General features: G+C 39.0%; 1 pseudogene; it reads left to right on the top strand.

The window, feature by feature from the left end:
• The first annotated feature begins 1,876 nt into the window (after window positions 1-1,876).
• Window positions 1,877-3,307, top strand: LOC139440138 (olfactory receptor 2G2-like; annotated as a pseudogene).
• The last annotated feature ends 4,565 nt before the right edge of the window (window positions 3,308-7,872 follow it).

Here is a 7,872-nt window from a genome sequence, read left to right as displayed (position 1 = left end):
CTTCCCTTTTCTTCACATGTGTAGGTACTTATCTGCACATGGTTACTATGAAGAGAGGGTTCACAGAGATGGCCTGAAACCATCATCAACCCTCATACCTCCTCTGGAGGTTTGTCCTCTGTGCTATAATTAGGTGTGGCTAGGAGATTATGTGATGGAACAAATAACAACTTCTACTTATTTTGGGGCTTGCTTGTTTCTTCCTAGTAGCCAACAAGGTTCTTGATTGCAATGTATTTTTAATTTTATATTCTTGATATATAGTGTAGGACCTTGAAAACAATATTCATTCAATAAATAAGGATGGATACATTAATTGATTTCATGTCCAAAGACAATTAATATTATTTCTCTAAGAGATGTACAGTACTTTAAAATGTGCCCTTAAATAATTGTTCATAAATTAAACAGAACTGAATGTGAAAATTAGGTAGAGTATAAAATATGATCTCAAAAAATTAATAATAAGCTCTTCATATAGTCATTCATATATATATGTATAAATATATCCATTTATTTTTTTAAACATAGTTTCTGGATTAGAGCGGTTTCTGTTTTAAATTTTACTACACTCTGTAGACACATATCTTTAAAAAGAAAATTCAAACAAAACCACATCCCTCTTACAAAGACTTTACTTCCCTTTTACTTGATGAATAATATCCAAATAAGGTTTACTGACATTTAAGGTCTTTGAAAAATTGACTCAAATTTACCTTTAATTACCATACCCTGTTATTTGATTTAGTCAATATATGCAATAATCTCTCTCAAATTTAGTTATTTGCTTTTTTATTGTTTTCTCTATTAGAGAAGTTGTGAGTTTACAGAACAACCATGCACAAAATACAGTGTTCCTATACACCACGCTGCCACCAACACCTTGTATTTTTGTGGAAGATTCGATACTATTGATGACAGGATATTTTTACAACTGTACTATTAGCTAGGGTTCATTGTTTAACATAGCAGTCACTGTGTAGTATAGTTCCATGGATTTTTAAAAAAATTATTGTTACCATATATGCAATCTAAGATTTCCCCTTTTAATCACTTTTGGATACATTTTTGGAGTTGTTAATTACATTCAAAGTGTTGTACTACCATCAACACCATCCACTACCAAAACCTTTCCATCATTCCAAATAGGAACTCTGTATACTTTAAGATTTAACTTCCTATTCCCTATCCCCACCTCTTCCCCTGGTAACCTGCATTCTAGATTTTGACTCTAAGAGTTTACTTATTCTAATTATTTCAAATCAGTGAGTTACTTGCTTTTGAAAAATTTTCTATGCCACCCTATAGTGTAACCTCAATTTCTAGACTCAGGCAATTCAGTAGGCCTAGTTTTTTAACTCCACATATTTTTAAGAGCAAATTGTCATGTCACCCTAGAACTAATTTTGAACTTATTCTGTGGGTTACTCAACCTCTTCTGCATTCTTATAATGCATTGCATGCACAAAAGTGATCATGTACATGCTGATGTACTTCATCATTGTGTCTACTTAACGTACCTACCTATTTGGTAGCTTTTGCTAATGTACTCTATTTCTCTGGTATTTATAGTCCCCACAGTTTCTATAAAATGTCATTACATTTACATTGAAAAAATTAATATTTATGAAAATGTGGGAAAAACCTCAGTCTTGATGCATTTCCTCTTTATTATCCCTATGACCTTTTGTTTCATCCTCAAGATAGATGGAAAACCTATTGCAAATAGACAGTGTTTATGGGATAATCAAAGATATCACACATTAGTATTCTCTACTTTGCCTTTTCCTTTCATCTATTTCCAAAATTTGATTTCCCAGCACGACGTAAAATCCATGAGGTGAATACATTTTATGACTTTGTCTTTCAGGAATGAATGATCAAAGTGAGAGTAATGCAGTGGACCAATCTGAGTGCCCTCCCTGGAGTCATTCTGATAGGTTTTTCAGACAAGTCTCAGTTGGAGCTGGTTCTCTTTGGAATAATCTTGCTCCTTTACCTCCTGACTCATCTATGCAAGACTACCATCATCTTAGTGTCTGTCTTGAACTGTAAACTCCACGCTCCTACATACTTTTTAAAAAAATTAATTCATTTTTTAACGTTATTTTTTCATTGTCTTTTTTTAAAAGATACATAGATGACAAAAAATGTTACATTAAAATATATGAGGTTCCCATATACCCCACACCCCACCCCACCCCCACTCCTCCCATATCAACAACCTCTTTCATCACTGTGGCACATTCATTTTATTTGGTGAATACATTTTGAAGTACTTCTGCACTGCTTGGATTATAGTTTACATTGTAGTTTACACTCTTCCCCAGTCCATTCAGTGGTTTATGGCAGGGTATATAATATCTAGCATCTGACCCTGCAATATCATTTAGGACAACTCCAAGTCCCCAAAATGCCCCCACATCACATCTCTTCTTCCCTCTCCCTGCCCTCAGCAACTACCATGGCCACTGTCTCCATATCAATGATACAATTTCTTCCATTGCTAGAGTCACAATAGTTCTATAGTAGAAGACCAGTAAGTCCACTCTAATCCATATTTTCCTCTCCCATGTCTCCTTCCTGGACCTCTGCTTCACCAGCAGTATCATTACCCAGCTTCTAGTCAACCTTCAGGGTTCAGATAAGTCCATCACGTTTGGAGACTGTGTGATTCAACTCTATGCCTCCCTTGCACTGGACTCCACTGAGTGTATCCTCCTGGTTGTGATGTCCTATGATTGCTATGTTGCTGTTTGCATCCTCTACATTATGCTTTTGTCATGCATCCTCGGCTCTGCCATGTCTTGGCCTCTATGGCATGGCTCAGTGGGGAGGACACCATGTTGATTCAATACACACTCACCCTTTGGCTGCCCTTTTGTAGTAATCGCCAGTTGGATCATTAATTCTGTGAGGTCCCTGTGCTCATCACGTTGGCATGTGTGGACACCACATTCAACTAGGCTGAGCTCTTTGTACTTAGTGTATTATTCCTGGTGGTGTCTTTGTCACTCATCCTAACCTCCTATGGGTACACTGCTCAAGCAATTCTGAAGATCAAGTCAGCCACTGGGAGACATAAAGCATTTGGAATTGCCCTTCCCACCTGATGGTGGTCTTCATCATCTATGGAGCCACTATCTTCATGTATCTGCAGCCAGCCAAGAACAGAGCCAAGGACCAGGGAAAGTTTGTTTCCCACTTCCACACTGTGGTGACCCCCATGCTTAACCCACTTATCTATACCCTAAGGAACAAGGAAGTAAAGGCAGCACTGAAAAAATTCTGGGCAAACTATGATTGAGTGGGACATGATTATCAAGAAACACTTAGTTGAGTTTATATGTCTATGAGTTTCCAAAAAAGAGTCAGAAGGTCATCAGAGGGGGTCACTCTTATGCACACCTCAGCAGTGTCCCAGGACAGCCAAAGTAAATACAAGCCCAGGTATCTGTTCTTCTGAGTGCTACAGAGATCCACGTGTTCTGTGGTCATGGCAGATGGAGTTCAGTGCCATGTGAGTTGGCCCTACTTTGGAGTTTGTGTTCCTGAGTGTGAAGGAGTTGAACTCAGATGTGATCTTTGTTCACAAGCCTCTCCTGTTACTTTTACTGGACCTCTTCTGTTACTTTTACTGGTTGGTGCTGGGGTTTGGTGTATGCTCAGGGGACCTGAATCTCTGGGCTGTCCATGTGATAGCCAGGCCCTGAGCCTCAACAGACCTGCAACTTCTACCCTCTGGTTTAATGAACTTACTCCAGCCAGCTAACAGGGAGGTGAAGAAGGTCAACCACCATACAAGGGAGCCACGAGTGCCTACAACTGCAAGCAGAATTGTTTTAGGGAATAGCAGGTATTGAACCTGTGTCCTCATACATTCAAAGCAGGTGCTCAACCCTGAGCTACTCCTGCTCCCACAATATGCTCTTTCTAAACTTCTAGACCTTGATCACACTTTCTCTCTTCCTGGCTTTCCTTTTTCTCATTCTCTACCAAGATAATCCCACTCATATTTTGCTGATCATGATCAATTCTATCCAAGATCCATCACCCCTTTATTCCTTAACTTATTGAACATCAATTTGTTTGAGAAAACAATGTGACCAGATTTAAATGCTCAATTATCTATCTGCCTTGAAGCTAGAAGTGGCCCAGTTTTGACCCAAAAAATGTAGGAAATATTTGGGACTTAACCTTCATAGTTAAAATTTTTTCAATTCTTATTTTTTTAAAACATACTTTCTTATTTTGTTTTAAAGATACTTAGAGTACATAAATATTACATAAAAACTACAGGGGATTCCATATGCCCTGCTCCCAACCCACCCCACATTTTCCCACATTAATGACATCCTTTATTTGTGTAGTACATTTGTTACAATTGATGAACACATTTTGAAGCACTGCCACTGAGCATGGATTATAGTTTACATTTTGTTTACACTTTCTTTTGCACAATTTTGTAGATTATGGCAAGATATGTAGTCACCTGCATTTGTCATTTTAATGTTATTCAGAAAAATTCCCAAATCCCAAAAATGACTCCATATTTTACCTGTTTTCCCTCTCCCTGACCTCAAAACCTCCAGGGGTCACTGCCTCCACATCGATGATGAAAGTTCTTTTATTACTAGACCAGTAAGACTTATAGGAATTCTATACTAGAATACCAATAAGTGGTGATTGTTCATTCACCAATCTTGAGGATTCTGGGATGGCAATGCTCCCTCCACTTCTAATTAAGTGGGGGCTTAGATTCCAAGGGGATGGGACCATCTTGATTGCAATTGTACACTCTCTCTGTTCCTTGGGATGATCATTGTCCATCATCATCTCCTTGTTAGTTGTCCTGGGTGAGTTCAATGAACTGAAGAGTAGGTGTTGCAACTCTATTAAGATTCAGGGCCCAGCTGGCACATGGACAGCCCAAGGATTTAAGTCTCTTGGACATAAATCTATCAACTCTAGCATTAACTATAGGTTTAAATAGAAGGGGCAGAAGAGCCATATGTTGGGAAACCATGACTAAGTCCAACTCTGTCACACTGGGGAGCAAATATTCTCAAGTAGGGCCAACTGGCAGGGCACCAAACTCCTGAGCTGTCTGCCCTGCCTATTGTGTCTGTATTTCTCTGCTATTTGAGGCAATATTTACTATGGTAGTCAATGAGATCCTGCTGAGATATGCATAAGCATAAGTTCTGGAATGACTTCCCAACACACTTTGAAATATCTTAGCCTTATAAACTCATTTGTCTTTACATTTTCCCCTTTTTGGTCAAGGTCTTTTTCCAGTTGCATTGCTAGTTGGTGCTTGGATGTAATCCCTCAGTGCCAGGGAGGCTCATCTCTGGGGCTCATGTCCCACGCTGGAGGGAAGGTAATATTTATATACAGAGTTCAACTTAAAGAGAGTCCACATTTGAGCAACAAGGAAGCTCTGAGGAGGTAACTCTTAGGCACCCCAAAATAATAGGGTAAGTTTCAATTTCAAAAGTAAATGTTCATAAGTATAGTCCTCAATATCAATGGCCCATCAACAGTCCATCCTCCTTCACTGGTCACTGTTAATGGGGGATTCTTGCTGTTCCATTAGAGAATGTGACAGAACTCCCCAGGATGGGAATTCGATATTGTTTTGGTTATTGTGTGACTCTCCACCCCCATGACAATTCCCATGAACACTTGAACACATTTATAAGCCTTATAGCTATGCCCAGGTGAAATTCCTCCTTTGTATTCTCCATTACTGACACCCCACACCAATGATACTCCCCACCACAGTTGTAACCTTCTGTGACGACCCAAAACTTCAAAAATGAAGCTAAGAAAATAACCAAATACAATTAATAAGAAAATGGAAGGATGATAGTTTAAAAAGTAACAAATAAAATACAAAAAAAATTCAAAATGTTGAAACAATAAAAAATATAAAATTAATAATAATTTTTGACATTAGGTCTTTCATCACTGTAAGATTTGTTACCTTGTATGTACAGTGACATTTTCTTCTGTTTATTCCCCCATTGACTTATTTTTTTTTCATCTTGTCTTCAAAGAAACTTTAGGTTACAGAAAAGTCAAGTACACTGTGGCAAGAAATTTTATCATTGATGTGGTGACAGTGGACACGGGAGTTGCTGAGGGCAGGGAGAGGGAAGAAGAGGTGCAATATGGGCGCATTTTCAGGACTTGGAGTTGTCCTGAATGATATTGCAGGCACAGATGCAGAACTTTATATATCCTTCCATAATCCATTAAATGGACTGAGGAGAGAGTGTAAACTACAATGTAACCTATAATTCTTGAAGTGCAGCAGTGCTCCAAAATGTATTCACCAAATGCAATGGATGTGCCATAATGATGAAAGAGGTTGTTGTGGGAGGAGTGGGGGTGGGGTGAGGTATGGGTATATGGGAAACTCATATATTTTTTAATGTAACATTTTTTTGTGATCTATGTATCTTTTAAAAAAGGACAATTAAAAAACAATATTAAGAAAAGAAAAGTCAAATACAGAATATAGGGGATTCCCATATACCCAACATCCTCCCCTTTCTTCCTTTCCCCTACTAACAACATTTGAATGTGAACAGTATATTTGTTACAATTGATGTGAAGTATTGAAGCATAGCTACTAACCATGATAAATGATTTATATTATCATTTACATTTTGGACCATACACTTTTATAAATTTTGCTGAAATTTACCATGGTCTATATCCATCATTGCAAGATCATTTAGAACAATCCCATCACACTAAAAATGCCCCTTGTTCCTTCTATTCTATTCCTCCCTCCCCTTCCCCTCAGGACTCATGGCAATCACCAAGCTTAACTCCTTGAATAACAAGATTCATAGTTACTTGCAACAACACTGAGGGACTGACATACTGGCCTGTCTTCCCCTATTAGGCACCGCCTATGCTCTCAACAGACTCCTGCCCCTATATTTGAGAATATAGCAGTATTCCCCAGGATGTGAGTCCAACACATTCCTGCTCATTATGGGAGTGTCCACCCACTGATACAACACACTATGACAAGATGAACACTCATTCTCTAGAAGCCTGACCCAGGTGTGCCCTGACCCAAATGCCCCCCATATCCAACACTCTAGCCAGCAACCCTCCCTTGCCATATTGCCAAAAGAACATTCCAAATGTTGTAGTTTCAACTACATACCTGCAAATCCCCAGTGTTCACTTGGTCCTTCCCCCAAACCTTTCCCCAGTTCTATGGACAGTCCAATCCATGCTCTCCACCTTACCCTCCTCACTAACTAGTACTGCCCAACCCAATAGCCTCACTGCACCACTGTCATGCCTATCCACTGCACAACTACAGGAGACAGAAAGGAGAAGAAGGTTGTGAACCATAGTTATTTTTTTTTTAAATAGAGAGAAGAAGTATTTTTCCCTGTAGTTGACTGCTTCTTCTTGCCTGGAACACAAGCATGATGCCTGGTGGTGAAAATGGCATTAGGTAATCCTAGAACAAATGTTTGAGAATGAAAACTTGTGCTCAAGAAGTCAGGGCTGAAAGAGAAAAACTGGGGATGATTTTATTCATTGAATTCTGAGCCATTTTATTACTTTCTTTGTACTGGTCTGTGACAGGGGAAGCTGATCCCTGTGGACTGTGTCCTCTTAACTCAATGTGGTTGCTTGCTTAATTGTACTTAGGATTCATGATTGAAAGCACCAGAAGATCAGGAGAAAACTTGGGAAGAAGAGGAGAGTATTTTCCCCTGCTTTGTCTTTGCTTCAACATACCACATTTCTGAGCGTAGCTGCGTCCTTTCAAGATGTGCCAGGCAGCCCTCCCCCCAGTTCCCAATCTCTTTTGACTTCTAAGCCCTTTTTTTA

This window comes from Dasypus novemcinctus, chromosome 2 (genome assembly GCF_030445035.2).
Source record: "Dasypus novemcinctus isolate mDasNov1 chromosome 2, mDasNov1.1.hap2, whole genome shotgun sequence".
NCBI lineage: Eukaryota > Metazoa > Chordata > Mammalia > Cingulata > Dasypodidae > Dasypus > Dasypus novemcinctus.
The sequence above is the reverse complement of the archived record's forward strand: the minus strand, read 5'-3'. Positions and strand labels throughout refer to the sequence as shown.